This window comes from Symphalangus syndactylus, chromosome 4 (genome assembly GCF_028878055.3).
Source record: "Symphalangus syndactylus isolate Jambi chromosome 4, NHGRI_mSymSyn1-v2.1_pri, whole genome shotgun sequence".
Taxonomy (NCBI): Eukaryota; Metazoa; Chordata; class Mammalia; order Primates; family Hylobatidae; genus Symphalangus; species Symphalangus syndactylus.
In genome coordinates this window covers 150363869-150379283 of record NC_072426.2, presented here as the reverse complement: position 1 = coordinate 150379283, position 15415 = coordinate 150363869, and the positions used below count along the sequence as shown (strand labels likewise).

At 35.7% G+C, this 15415-nt stretch overlaps 1 protein-coding gene across 1 annotated transcript in view; it reads left to right on the top strand.

Moving 5' to 3' along the window:
* The first annotated feature begins 4862 nt into the window (after window positions 1-4862).
* VEGFC (vascular endothelial growth factor C) overlaps window positions 4863-15415 on the top strand; it is a 479792-nt gene continuing 469239 nt past the window's right edge. The window contains exon 1 of the mRNA XM_063638455.1: window positions 4863-5082. The gene's annotated coding sequence lies outside the window, so the exon portion shown is untranslated. The remainder of the gene's footprint in view (window positions 5083-15415) is intronic.

Here is a 15415-nt window from a genome sequence, read left to right as displayed (position 1 = left end):
CGTAGGTAAATTGGATCTTGTGGGAGTTTGGTTTACAGATTATTTCACCACCCAGGTAATAAGCATAATTCCCAATTTTTCCACCCTCACCCTCCTCCCACCCTCTAGTCTTAAGTAGGCCCCACTGTCTAGTCTTCCCACCCTTGTGTCCATGTATACTCAAGGTTTAGCTCCCACTTATGAGTGAGAACATGTGGTATTTGGTTTTCTGTTCCTACATTAGTTCACTTAGGATAATGGTCTCCAGCTGCATCCATGTTGCTGCAAAGGACATAATCTTATACTTTTTATGGCTGTGTAGTATTCCATGGGTGTACCACATTTTCTTTATCCAGTCTACCATTGATGGACGTTTAGGTTGATTCCATGTCTTTGCTATTGTGGATAGTGCTGCGATGAACATATACATGCATGTTTTTTTTGGTGGAATAATTTATATTCCTTTGGGTATATCGCCCATAATGAGATTACCAGGTTAAATAGTAGGTTTTTTTTTTTTTTTTTTTTTTTGATGAAGTCTTGCTCTGTCACTAGGCTGGGGTGCAGTGGCACGATCTCGGCTCACTGCAACCTCTGCCTCCCAGGTTCAAGCGATTCTCCTGCCTCAGCCTCCCAAGTAGCTAGGACTACAGGCGCGCACCACCACGCCCAGCTAATTTTTGTATTTTTAGTGGAGACGGAGTTTCACAATGTTGGCCAGGATGGTCTCAGTCTCTTGACATCGTGATCTGCCCACCTCAGCTTCCCAAAGTTCTGGGATTACAGGTGTGAGCCACTGCACCGGGCCTGTCTTAAGTTGTTTGAGAAATCGCCAGACTGCTTCTCACAATGGTTGAACTAATTTATATTCCCACCAGCAGTATGTATGTGTTCCCTTTTCTTTGTAACTGTGCCAGCATCTGTAACTTTTTGACCTTTTTATAATAGTCACTGTGACTAGTGTGAAATGGTGTCTCATTGTGGTTTTGATTTGCATTTCTCTGCTCATTAGTGATACTGAACATTTTTTCATGTGCTTACTGGCTATGTGTTTGTCTTCTTTTGAAAAGCATCTGTTCATGTCCTTTGCCCACTTATTAAGGGGATGTTTGTTTTTTGCCTGTTAATTTGTTTGTTTCTTATAGATTCTAGACATTAGACCTTTGTTAGATGCACAGTTTTCAAACATTTTCTCCTATTTGGTAGGTTGTCTGTTTACTCTGTTGATAGTTTCTTTTGATGTTCAGAGGCTCTTTAGCTTAATTATGTCCCATTTGTCAATTTTTGTTACAAATGCTTTTGGCGTCTTCATCCTGAAATCTTTGCCAGCGCCTATGTCTGAAATGGTGTTTCCTAGGTTTTCTTCCAGGGTCTTTATAGTTTTAGATCTTACATTTAAGTCTTTAATCCATCTTGAGATGATTTTTGTATGTGGTGACAGGAAGGAGTCCACTTTCAATCTTCTGCATATGGGCTGGCCAATTATCCCAGCACCATTTTTCAAATAGGGGTTCCTTTTTCCATTGCTTGTTTTTGCCAGCTTTGTTGAAGATGTTATGATCGTACCTGGGTGTGTGGATTTATTTCTAAGCTCTCTATTCTGTTCCATTGGTTTGTATGTCTGTTTTGCTACCAGTACCATGCTGTTTTGGGTACTGTAGCCTTGTAATAAAATTTGAAGTTGGGTAACGTGACGCCTGTATCTTTGCTCTTTTTGCAAAGATAAAAAATCTTTTGCAAAGATTTTTTTTTTTTTTGCAATTATGTGAAGAATCTCGTGGTAGTTTGACAGGAATAGCATTGAAGCTGTAGGTTGCTTTGGGCAGTATGACCATTTTAACAATATTGATTCTTCCTATCCATGATCACGGAATGTTTTCCCATTGGTTTATGTCATCTCTGATTTCTTTCAGCAGTGTTTTGTAATTATTGTTGTAGAAATCATTCACCTCCCTGGTTAGCTGTGTTCCTAGGTATTTTATTCTTTTTGTGGCTATTGAGAATGAGATTGATTCTTGAGTTGGCAATCAGCCTGGATATTCTTAGTACACAGAAATGGACTGATCTTGTATCCTGAAACTTTGCTTAAGTTTTTTTATCAGATCCAGTTTTGAGGTAGAGACTATGGAGTTTTCTAGCCATAAAATTATATCATCTGCAAATGAGGATAATTTTACTTCCTCTCTTATTTGGATGCCTTTTATGTTTTTCACTTGCCTGACTGCTCTGGTTATGATTTCCAGTACTATATTGAATAGGAATAGTGAGAGTGGGAATCCTTGTGTTGTTCCAGTTCTCAAGGGGAATGCTTCCAGCTTTTGCCCATTTAGCATGATGTTGACCATGGGTTTGTCATAGACGGCCCTTATTATTTGAAGATATGTTAAGTCAATGCCTAGTTTGAGAGTTTTTAACATAAAGGGATGTTGAATTTTATTGAAAGCCTTTTATGTATCTATTGAGATGATCATGTCGTTTTAGTTTTTAGTTCTGTTTCTGTGATTAATCACATTTATTGATTTGCATATGTTGAACCAATCTCTCATCCCACAGATAAAACCTACTTGATTGTGGTGAATTAGCTTTTTTATGTGCAGCTGGATTTGGTTAGCTAGTATGTGGTTGAGGATTTTTGCATCTATGTTCATCAAGGATATTGGCCTGAATTTTTCTCTTTTTTTGTTGTGTCTCTGCCAGATTTTGTTATCACAATGTGCTGGCCTCATAGGATGACTTAGGGAGGTGTCCCTCCTTCTTGATTTTTTGGAATAGTTTCATTAGAAACTGGAAATGGAATCAGCTCTTTATACATCTGATAGAATTCCACTGTGAATTTGTTTGGTCCAGGTCTTTTTTCAGTTGGTAGGCTTGTTATTACTGATTCAATTGCAGATCTCATTATTCGTCTCTTCAGGGATACAGTGTCTTCCTAGTGCAGTCTTGGGAGGTGGTATGTTTCCATTTCTTCTGGGTTTTCTCATTTGTGTCAATACAAGTCTTTGTAATAGTCTCTGAGGTTTTTTTTGTATTTCTGTGGGGTCAGTGGTAATGTCTTCTTTGTCATTTCTGATTCTGCTTATTTGGATCATCTCTCTCTTTTTCTTTATTAGTCTAGCTGGCAGTCTATCAATCTTATTTTTCTTTCAAAGAAACAACTTCTGGTTTTGTTGATCTTTTGTATGGTTTTTTGTGTCTCAATTTCTTTCAGTTCAGCTCTGATTGTGGTTATTTATTCTGCTATCATTGGGGTTGGTTTCTTCTTGTTTTTCTAGTTCCTCTAAGTGTGATTCTTTAAGAATGCTCTTTAGATCCCCAATCTCTTCTGGCTTGCAGCATTTTTGCTGAAAGGTCTGCCGATGCGGTTCCCTTTGTAGGTAACCTGTTCCTTCTCACTAGCTGCCTTTAATATTTTTTCTTTTATGTCAATCTTAGAGAATCTGATGATTATGTGTCTTGGGGATTGTCATCTTGTATATATCTCACAGGAGTTCTCTGAATTTCCTGAATTCAAGTGTTCGCTTTTATAGTAAGTTTGGGTAAATTTTCTTGGGTGATATCCTTAAATATGTTTCCAAGTTGTATACTTTTTCTTCCTCTTTTTCAGGGATGTCAGTGAGTCATAGATTTGATCTTTAAACATAATTGCATGTTTCTCAGGGGTTTGGTTCATTCTTTTTTATACTTTTTTCTTTATTTTTGTCTGACTGACTTAATTCAAAGCACTGATCTTCAAGATCCGAGGTTCTTTTTTCAGCTTGGTCTATTCTGCTATTAACACTTGTCATTGTGTTATAAAATTCTTGTAGCGAGTTTTTCAGCTCTGTCAGATCAGTTTGGTTTTGTCTTAAAATGGCTATTTCATCTTTCCACTGCTCTATTATTTTATTTTATTCCTTAGATCTCTTTGAGTTTTGTCTTTCTTCTGAATCTCAATAATCTTTGTTCCTATCCATAATCTGAATTCTATGTCTGTCATTTCAGCCTGAAATAATTAAGAACCATTACTGAGAAACTAGTATGATCATTTGGATGCAAGAAGACACTCTGGGCTTTTGAGTTGCCAGGGCTATTATACTAGTTCTTTCTCAACTGGTATGGGCTGATGCTCCTTAATCTTTCAAATTGCTATCCTTTAGACTTTTCTTCTTTTTTCTTTTATCGTCTTTGACACCCTTGAAGGTTTGATTGTGGCATAAGTTGTATTCTGTTGACTGGCTTCCTTTCTGAAAGATTTCAAGAGACCATTGTTCACCTCAACATTCCTGGGCTGCATGCTCCAGCCCCGGGCGCTAGTATCGGGTGCCTGGCTTTGTTATCTGATGGGCCAGATAACATCTGTGCCCTTATGCACATGCAGTGGCATGGCAGGGTGTCCATGTGTCAGCAGAGGTGGGGTGGCAGGATGTACTTGCACCTGCAAGGCGGGGCATCAAGGTGTCGAGCACACACATGCCATTGGGATAGGGGAGGGAAGATCTGCCCAAGCATCATACACACCAGCAAAGTCATGGGAGGAAGGTGCGTGGGTGAGTTCATGCTGGCAAAGTGGTGGGGGAGCCTTCTGTAGGGGGTAGCTGTAGGCAGGTGGGTGCGTTTTGGTGGGGATGGGTCTGCTTGATCCTTTGACAGCTAGGCGTGGTCTGCTGGTGAAGAAGCTATCATGAGGGTCCCTAGGAAGAACTCTGGTTGGGCAAGTGAGTATTTTCAGGTTGGTGTCCCAGAAGAGGCTAGCAGAAAGGGGGCTCTCAGATCCCATGGGCGAGACATCTCTGCTCTGTCCTAGTCCAATAGTTACCCAAAGACTAAAGCCACCTAGTGGAGCATGTTGACCCTTGGGGGGCGGGGCGTCCGTGGCTATGCTTTACTGCTGCCATTCCTGTGCCAAACCCTCTGAGCTCCACGCTGGCTGAAGTCCTGCCTCTGCTACCTCTCTAAGCAGCTCTCTCTGCCAGCTCAAGTGTCCATAGTGGTCTTGTGGTCTACTCCATCTAGGATTCCAGATCCATGGCCAGAGGATTCCAATCCTCACCTGTTCAACTCATCTCTTCCCCAGGAGCCACTGGTGTCTAGAAATGAGTCCCGGTGCTCAGCAGCCTCGTGCAGGTATCCCGGCTTCCTCTTCCTTTAGCCCCGTGTCTGCATTCTCTCGCCATTCACTCTCAATCTTCCAAAGATCTGCTTGAAATATGCCAGTCTTCCCAATGTCCCAGTCTTTTGGTTGGAAGTGTTCCTCCTGGCTGCATTTATTCAACCATCTTGGCTCTGACCCCTGTTGAATTTATTTTATCTCTCATGTATTTCTTCTTTCTATTTCTTTCTTTTATTATTTTTTATATTTCCTTTTGTAAATATTCTTTGAGCTTAACTTGCCATTTTTTCAAACTTCTTTAGAAGTAAGCTTAAATCATGGATTTTTTATCTTCTTTTCTTAAATTGTGGCAAAAAGACATAATTTTTAAATTTAACCATCGTAATCATTTTTAAGTGTACATGTCAGCAGTGTTAAGTATATTGATTTTTTTGGGCAACAGATCTCTAGAATTTTTTTATCTTACAACACTGAAATTCTAAATCTACTATACACTATTTCCTCCTCTCCCTTGCCAAATGGCTTTCTTTCATGCTGGTTCCGTTATTTTGACTACTTTATATACTGTGTATGAGTGAAATCACACAGAATTGATTCTTTTGTGACTGGCTTATTTTACTTAGCATAAAGTCCTCAATTATCCATGTTGTAGCATGTATAAGATTTCCCTCTTTAAGGCTTAATGATATTCCACTGTGTGTATTTACCACATTTTCTTTATTCATTCATCTGTTAATGGACATTTGGGTTTCCTTCACCTCTTGGCTATTGTAAATAATGCTGCAATGAACATGGGAGTGCAAAATTTCTTACAGATCATGCTTTGAATTCTTTTTGATATGTGTCTAGAAGTAGGATTGCTGGATCATTTGGTAATTCTCTTTTTAATTTTTTGAAGAACCTCTATACTGTTTTCCATAATGGCTATAGAAACTTACATTTCACCCAACAGTGTGCAGGGGTTCTAATTTCTCTGTAGCTTCACCAACTACTGTTAATTTTGGTTCTTTGGATAGTGGCCATTCTAGTGGGTTTTTGAGGTGATATCTCATTGTCATTTTGATTTGCATTTCTCTTATGAATTATATCAAATATTTTTTATATGCTTATTGATCATCTGTATATCTTATTTAGAGAATTATTTGTTCAAGTCTTTTGCCCATCTTTTAATTGGGTTATTTGTTTTATGTTGTTGCTGTTGAGTTGTAGCAGTTCCTTATGTATTCTGGTTATTAATCCTTTATCAGATATAAAATTTGCAAGTATTTTCTCCCATTCCATTGCCTTTTCACTTCGCTGATTGTTTTCTTTGAAGTGCAGTTTTAAAGTCTGATGTGGTTTCATTAGTCTGTTTTTGGTTTTATTGTCATGCTTTTGATGTCATATCCAAAAATTATGACCTAATCTGATATCCTGAAGCATTCCCCTATGTTTTCTCCTGGAATGTTTAAAGTTTTAGGTCTTGAATCCTAAATAGTCTTTAATTCATTTTGAGTTAATTTCTGTATAAAGTACAAGGTATGGGTCCATATAAACTCTTCTGGATGTGGATATCTAGTTTTCCCAGCATGATTTTTTAGGGGAACTATTCTTTTCCCATTGTGTAGTCTTGGCACCCTTGTCAAAAATTATCTGGCCATATATGCAAGAGTTTATTTCTAGGCTCTTTACTCTGTTCCATTGGTCTAAACGCCTTTTTTTTTTTTTTTTTTTTTTTTTGAGACAGAGTCTCACTCTGTCACCCAGGCTAGTGTGGTCTCAGCTCACTGCAACCTCCATCTCCTGGGTTCAGGCAATTCTCCCTCAGCCTCCCTAGTAGCTGGAACTACAGGCATGTGTCACCACACCCGGCTAATTTTTTGTATTTTTAGTAGTGATGGGGTTTCACCATTTAGCCAGGATGGTCTCGATCTCCTGACCTCATGTCGCCTCAGCCTCCTGAAGTGCTGGGATTACAGGCGTAAGCCATCATGCCCAGCCCAATGCCTTTCATTTTGCCAGTACCACACCATATTAACTACTGTTGCTTTGTAGTATTTTTTTGAAAGCAAGAAAAGTAAGTCTTCCAAATTTGATTTTCGTTTACCAAAATTTTTTGACTATTCAGAGTCTCTTAAGATTTTGTATGAATTTTAAAATTCTTAACTATTTATGCAAAAAATGCTACAGGAGTTTTAATAGGAATTGCACTGACTATATATATTGCTTTGGATATAATAGATATTTAAACAATATTAAGTCTTCTAAAAGCATGAAATATCTTTTCCTTTTTTGTATCTTCTTTTATTTATTTTAGCAATATTTTATAATTTTCACTATATGAGTCTTTCAATTACTTGGTTAAGTTTATTCCTAACTACTTTATCCTTTTTGAGGCTATAGCAAATGAGATTTTCTCAATTTTCTTTTCACATTGATCATTCTTATTGTATAGAAACACAACTGATTTTTGTGTATTCATTTTACATCCTGAAACTTTACTGGATTTGTTTATTATTCCTAATATTTTTTGGAATCTTTAGGGTTTTCTACATATAAGATTATGTCATCTCCAAACAAAAAAATGATTTTACTTATTTTTTAATTTGGAAGTCTTTTATTGGTTTTCCTTCTCTGATTTCTCTGGTTAGGACATCAATTACTATGTTGAATAGTAGCGGAAGGAGTGGGTATTTTGTCTTTTTCGTGATTCTTAGAGGAAAAAAACTTTCAGTCTTTCACCAATAATTATAGTGTTAGCTGTGGCCTTTTATATATGTCTTTTTATTATGTTGAAATTTTTTTCCTGGAATTCCTGTTTTTAATCATAAAAGGGTATTAAATTTTGTCATACTGTGTCTTCTGCATCAATTCAGATGGTCATGTGGATTTTCATGTTCATTTTGTTAATGTGTTGTACTATGTTGATTGATTTACATATGTTCAACCATCTTCACATTCCCGGTATAAATCCTGCTTGGTCATGGTGTAAGATCTTTTTAATGTGCTGCTGAATTTTGTCTGCTAGTATTTTGTTGAGTATTTTTACATCAATATTAATCAAGTATATTGGTCTGTAATTTTGTTTTTTTCTTGTGTCTTTGTCTGGTTTTGGTATCAGAGTAATGCTGGGCTCACAAAATTAGCTGGAAAATTTTTCTGTTCTTTAATTCTTCAGAAGAATTTGAGGAGAATTACCATTAATTCCTTTTAAAATAGTTGGTAGAACTCTAATCTGTGATTTCCTTTTTGAAGATTTTTGATTACTGTTTCAGTCTCCTTACTAATTATAGGTCACTCTCTCTCTCTATATATATATTTATTTATATACAGCTTTTTTTTTTTTTTGAGACGATCTTGTTGCCCAGGCTGGAGTGCAGTGTCCCAATCTCGGCTCACTGCAACCTCTGCCTTCCGATTTCAAGCGATTCTCCTGCCTCAGCCTCCCAAGTAGCTGGGATTACAGGTGCCCACCACCACGCCCGGCTAATTTTTGTATTTTTAGTAGAGAGGGGATTTTGCCATTTTGGCCAGGCTAGTCTCGAACTCCTGACCTTGTGATCCACCCACCTCGGCCTCCCAAAGTGCTGAGATTACTGGCCCTCTCCATATTTTTTATTACTTAACGATTCAGTCTTGGTAGGTTGTATGCTTTTAGAAATTTATCCATTTTATCTAATTCATCTGATTTGTTGGCATATAATTGTGCATAGTATTCTCATAATCATTTTTATTTCTATGACATTAGTTGTAATATCTCTTTCTTCATTTATGGTTTTAATTTATTTGAGTCTTCTTTTTTGTCTCACTTAAGTCTAGCTAAGGGTTTTATTTATTTTTTCAAAAAACCACAATTAGTTTTATTTTAAGATTGTTTTCCTATTTTCTATTTCATTTATACCTGTTTTAATTATTATTTTAAACTTCCTTCTGCTGACTTTGAGTTTAGCTCATTCTTCTTTTTCTAGTTGCTTGGGTTATAAGTTAGGTTATTGATTTTAGACTTTTTTTATTTTTTAATGTAAGTAAATATTTTTATTGCTGTAAGTATTTTATTGCTGTGAGTTTTTATTGCTATAAACTTCCTTCTTAGTACTGCTTTTGCTGCATCCCATCTTTTTAATTTTCATTTGTCTCCATGTAGTTTCTAAATTCTCTTTTGATTTTTTTCTTTGATCTATTGTTTGTAGGAGAGTGTATTATTTAATTTGTACATATTTGTGGATTTTTCTGTTTTTCTTCTGCTATTGATTTCCAGTTTTATTTCATTGTTGTCAGAGAAGATATTTTTGTATAATTTAAATCTTACATTTTTAAGGACTTGTTTTGTGTGTAACACTGATGTATCCTGAAGAGTGTTCCATGGGCTCTTGAGAAGAATGTGTGTTCTGCTGTTGTTTGTGGAGTGTTCTTTTTTTTTTTTTTTTTTTTTTTGAGACAGAGTCTTGCTCTGTCGCTCAGGCTGGAGTGCAGTGGCACAATCTCGTCTCACTGCAAGCTCCGCCTCCGGGGTTCATGCCATTCTCCTGCCTCAGCCTCCCGAGTAGCTGGGACTACAGGTGCCTGCCACTGCGCCCGGCTAATTTTTGTATTTTTAGTAGAGACAGGTTTGTGTTAGCCAGGATGGTCTCGATCTCCTGACCCCGTGATCTGCCCGCCTTGGCCTCCCAAAGGGCTGGGATTACAGGCGTGAGCTACCGCGCCCGGCCTGTGGAGTGTTCTCTTTATGTCTGTTAGGTCCAAGTGCTCCGCAGTATTGTTCGTGTTCTCTGTGTCCCTCATGATGTGCTGTCTCCTTGTTCTATCCACAACTGAAAGTGTCCTGAAGTCTCATATTATTATTATTATGCTGCTGTCTATTTCTTCCTTCAGTTTTGCCAATGTTGCTTCACATATTTGGAAGTTCTAATGTTAGGTGTATATATATTTATAATTATTAATTATAGCTTACTGATGAATTTAGCTTTTTTCATTATATTAATATAATGTTTTTCTTTGGCTCCTGTGACAATTTTTGTCTTAAAGTTTATTTTCTCTATTGTAAATATGGTTACCCCTGCTCTTTTTAGGTTCCTGTTTGCATGAACTATCCTTTTTTTATTCTTTCACTTTTAACCAATATGTACATTCCAGGGTCTAGACTGAGTCCCTTGTGGACAGTATATAGCTGGATCTTGGTTGAAGATATTTATCCATTCATCCAATTTATGATTTTAGATTGGGACCTTTAATTCATCCGCATTTCAAGTAATTACTGATAGGAAATAACTTACCATTGGCATTGTGCTTTTGTCTTGTATGTCTTGTAGCTTTTTGTTCTTCCTTTTCTTCCTTGCTGCCTTAACTTATGTTTTATTTAATTTTTGTGTTGACACATTTAATTTCCCTTCTGATTTTTCTTTGTGAATATTCTGTAGATATTTTCTTCGTGGTTATCATTGCAATTGTATAAAAAGAAACTTAAAGTTGTAACAATCTATTTTAAATGGATGGTAACTTTAATCACGTATAAAAACTTGACTCTTTTTTATCTTTGTGCCATCCACTTTATTGATGACTCATGACATATTTTTATATTGCATATCTATTAGCATAGACTATTACTTTTTATAATTTTTTTTAAATTCTACACTTGATTTAAAAGTTTACATGCTTACATTGTAATACTACAGGATTCTATATTTGCCTATATATATGCTGTCACCAGAGAATTTTATATTTTCATGTGGTTTTGTGTTGCTGTTTATTATTCTCTCACTTGAACTTAAATTATTCCCTTCAGCATTTCTTATAAGGAAGGTCTAGTGGTGATGAACTCCCTCAGCTTTCACGTGGGAAAGTCTTAATTTCTCCTTTGTTTTTGATGGGTGGTTTTGCTAGATATACTAATTTTGGTTGACGGGTTTATTTCTTTCTTTCAGTGCTTTGTATAAATCATCTTATTCCCTTCTCATCTATAAGGTTTCTGCAGAATAATCTGCTGGTAATATAATAAAAGCCCCCATGTACATAAGGAGTCTCTTTTTAATTTGTTTCTTTGACTGGGACGTGTTTTCCTGTATCATTGTATGTCTTGTTATCTTTTGTTGGGACTTTATCATTTAAATAATCAGCCACTTTTTCCAGACTTTGTGATCTGGATTTGTACAGGGAGGATTTTTTTTTAAAATCAGCCCACCTAGAGATTCTGAAGACTTCTCAAATCTTTTCTGATGATATGTCCTTTTTGGGCTTTTGCTTGTAATATCCTAATTGAGGATGTTTGCCTGTTTCTACTCATGAGTTTTCCGTGGAGTTTGTGATACGTGCAATGTCTCTGGTACCTTAGTAAGCCATGGTTTTGGAGCTTCAACTAGTTCTAGCTTCTGCATGTGTTACTGCAGACTCTGGGGCAGGTTGATTGCATTTGTTCCAGGTGGCTACAATGTTGCACACCTGTTACTGCCAGTAGTTAGATTCAGGCAAAACAGAAAACAATTGCCAGGAAGCCTCCCAAATCACAATGTTGTATACACATTCTACTGTTTCCCTTTCCTAGCAAGAAATGGGGAGTTGATGTTTCTCTCCTAATCATGCCATAGTCTCTGGTAAGAGAATGCTATAAATTTTCCTACTGGGTTTTGATGCAGATTGCTTCACTCTTACATGGGTTGCAAGAACCTCTTACTTGTTTTTGAATTTCTTAGAGAGGCTCACGGATTGTTGTTAATTATGTGTCTGTGGGAGGAGGATCTGGGGCTTTCTGTAACAATTTTTATAACGAAATTATAAAAGGCAATTATAAGTCTATGCTAATAGATTTGCAATATAAAAAGATGTCATTTGAATCATCAAAATAAAGTAGATTGGGGAAGAGATTTAAAAAAAAGAGTAAAATGTTTATATTTTGCCATCTTGCTGATGTCACTCTCCTCTTTCTTTTTCCTTAACATATGCACTTAAACTATAAATCTCTGTTAAAGTACATCTTTAGATTTCTCCCACAATCTTTTATACTGTATTTCCAATATAACTAATTTTCAAGCAGTTTCTAATTTACATTGTGAGTTTTTCTTTGACACATTGATTATTTCTGTTTCATAATTTCAAAATATTTGAAAAATTTTCAATAATTTTTCTTGTCTTGATTTCTCATTTAATAATGTCTTGGTCAAAGAATATGCTCTGTAATTTTGTTTTTGAAATTAGATGAGACTTGCTTTAGGGGCCCGCATATTGTGTAATATGGTAGCTGTTTTCTGTATGTTTGTAAAGAATATGCAATCTGCACTAGGCATGCAGTGTTCTCCATATGCTGATTATGTCAGATCGTTTAATCATGAAGTTCAATTCTATATACCTTAATAATTGTATTCTCTGCTTCTTTATTGTTTTAAGTGAGATATATTAAAATCTCAACTCTTATTTGCTTAGGCTTAAAATGAACATTTTAATCCCTTTGAAGAAACAAAAGCATTACTATTGCTATTTGATATTTAGTAATTTCAACATTGTATAAGTCCTTATATATGTGAATATTCCTTATGAAAGGATGTAATAAAAATAGAAAAATTTGTCACTTTTAAATTTGAGGAATATTGATGTTAGAGGTTAAGAGGAAAATTCCTCCTATGTGTGTTAACAACACAACGTTGTAAAATATTTATTAAAATTAATGTAACAATTATCTTCCTTATATTAATCAAATTTGAAATTAAGCGTGTTTTGAATTAACTTTATTCCAGGCCCCTGTCCTATTTTATTTGCAGATAGGATGTGAAATATTTATGATATTCTGCCAGATGCAAGTGCAGCTCTGATAAGTGGTGTAAACCACAATCACATGGTGACAAGTGTTACTTCTACTTTAAAGATGATAAGATTGAGACTAAGAAATCATTTTCAGCATGGGAAACTTTGAATTTACATGTTCTTGTGATACTCTGTGGACTTTGCTCTAAAGATGATACTTCATAAGACATTGAATCTATTGATCTTTTATTCATACATCTCACTCAGTCCTCAATAAAGAGCAAATGTTCACATTTCCTAATGAAACACTGGTTATCACCTGCAGCATCTCTTAGTTTGCTCCCAGGAACTGGACAGCAGCAACCCTTAGGGAGTATTTTTTTGCCATAAATATTTCATTTTGATTTAGATTTAAATAAACACTGATAATAATGTGATAATAACCTTCAAAAACTAAAAAGCCATATTCTTTTTTTTTTTTTTTTTTTTTTTTGAGACAGAGTCTAGCTCTGTCACCCAGGCTGTAGTGCAGTGATGCGATCTCGGCTCATTGCAAGCTCTGCCTCCCAGGTTCATGCCATTCTCCTGCCTCAGCCTCCCTAGTAGCTGGGACTACAGGCGCCTGTCACCACGCCCGGCTAATGTTTTGTATTTTTAGTAGAGACGGGGTTTCACCGTGTTAGCCAGGATGGTCTTGATCTCCTGGCCTCGTGATCTGCCCACCTCGGCCTCCCAAAGCGCTGGTATTACAGGCATGAGCCACCATGCCCGGCCCTAAAAAGCCATATTCTAAGAAGGGTGCCAATTCAGGGGCAATTGTGCTTTATTAAATATGACTTTTTGTTAAGTTTAATTGCCCTTATCTTTATCTTTCACCATACATCAAAATAAATATGAGGAAAATAGAGTTGTATCTCTAGTCAGAATGCTGTTAATATAATTTGATTACTTGATAAAATAGAAATATATTTTTAATATAAATATATTTAATATGAGAATTTCATATTCTAATTGAAATTTTTTATAATTGCCAAATATTTTTATGAAAAAAGTTTTAGTTTCTTCTACAAATAATTCATGTTTAATATGGTTTTCCACGTTTATTAAGTGCCTTCTATTAAGGTGATGCTGCAAAAATGTAGTACTTGACATCTATGTAGTACTTTACAGTTGTCAGTTACTTTAATATACAACGTGTATTAGTCTGTTTTGTGTTGCTATTAAGAAATATTTGAGGTTGAGTAATTTATTAAGAAAAGAGGTTTATTTGGCTCCTGGTTTTGCTGGCTGTACAAGCATGGCATGAGCATCTGTTTGGCTTCTGGTGAGGCCTCAGGAAGCTTCTACTCATGGCAAAAAGTGAAGGGGGAGCAAAAGAGAGAGGAGCAGGTGCCAGGCTTCTTTTAACAACCAGCTGTTGCATGACCTAGTAGAGTGAGAACTTACTCATTACCATGGGCAGGACACCAACTTATTCATGAGGGATCTGCCCCTATGACCCAGACCCCTCCTATCAGGCCCCACCTCCAACACTGGGGATCACATTTCAACATTGAGTATTACATTTCAACATGAAATTGAAAACAAACATCACAACTATGCCACAAAACTACAATTTACCATTCCTGATGATCCTTGGAATCTAAGTATTATTATACATATTTTAGGTAGATACAATATTGGGAGATGGGATATAGCTGTCCTTATTTGCAGATGATATGATTGTCTATCTAGGAAATTAAATGGAATCAAGTGAAAAACAATAGACTTTAAAAGCATTAGAAGATAACATAGAGATTCCATAACTGTGAAATAAATTCTTTCTAATTCAAATTCCAGAATTTGTAAAGAAAAAGATGAACAAAGGTAGCTGTATTGGGACAAAATTAAAAATATAAACACTATATATTATCGGTTAAAGTGAGAGAAAAATATGTGTTTCTATATTTCTGTTGGGACTATACATTTGTGAAGCAGTTTTTGTCTGTGAAAGTAAAAATAAATGGTCTTGACTTTTATTCCGGATATAACACTTTAAATATCTCTTTTACGGAAATGATTGCAAAATAATCAAGACTGTATGCTCAAGGGCAGTTATTAAATTATTTATTATGATAGAAAAAATACAAAATAGACTGTATGCTCAGGGGCATTTATTAAAGTATTTATTATGATGAAAAAATGGAGATAAGAAAAATATTCAACAATTGGGCAATATTTAAATTATGGCTTCTTTATACCATAGGATACCATCCAGCCTTTTAAAAAAGTAGCAATATCTAAAATCAAACACATTTTCTCCTGCTTATTCCTACCTCCAAACTTTGTATCCCTTATAGTTATAAATGATATTCCCAATTTCATGTTTATATTTATTTTTTCTTCTCACCTTATTGGGGTATAATTTACAAATAGAAATTGTATGTACTTAAGGGATACAATTTGTTGATTTGACATAAGTATATATTGTTAAACGATTACCAAAATCAGGCTACTTAACATACACATCGCTTGACATAGTTACCTTTTTCTCTGTATGTGTTAAGAACTCACTTTTTAAAAATTTTTAATTTTTATTTATTTAATTTTTGAGATAAAGTCTCACCCTTCCTTCCAGGCTGGAAATGCAGTGGACCT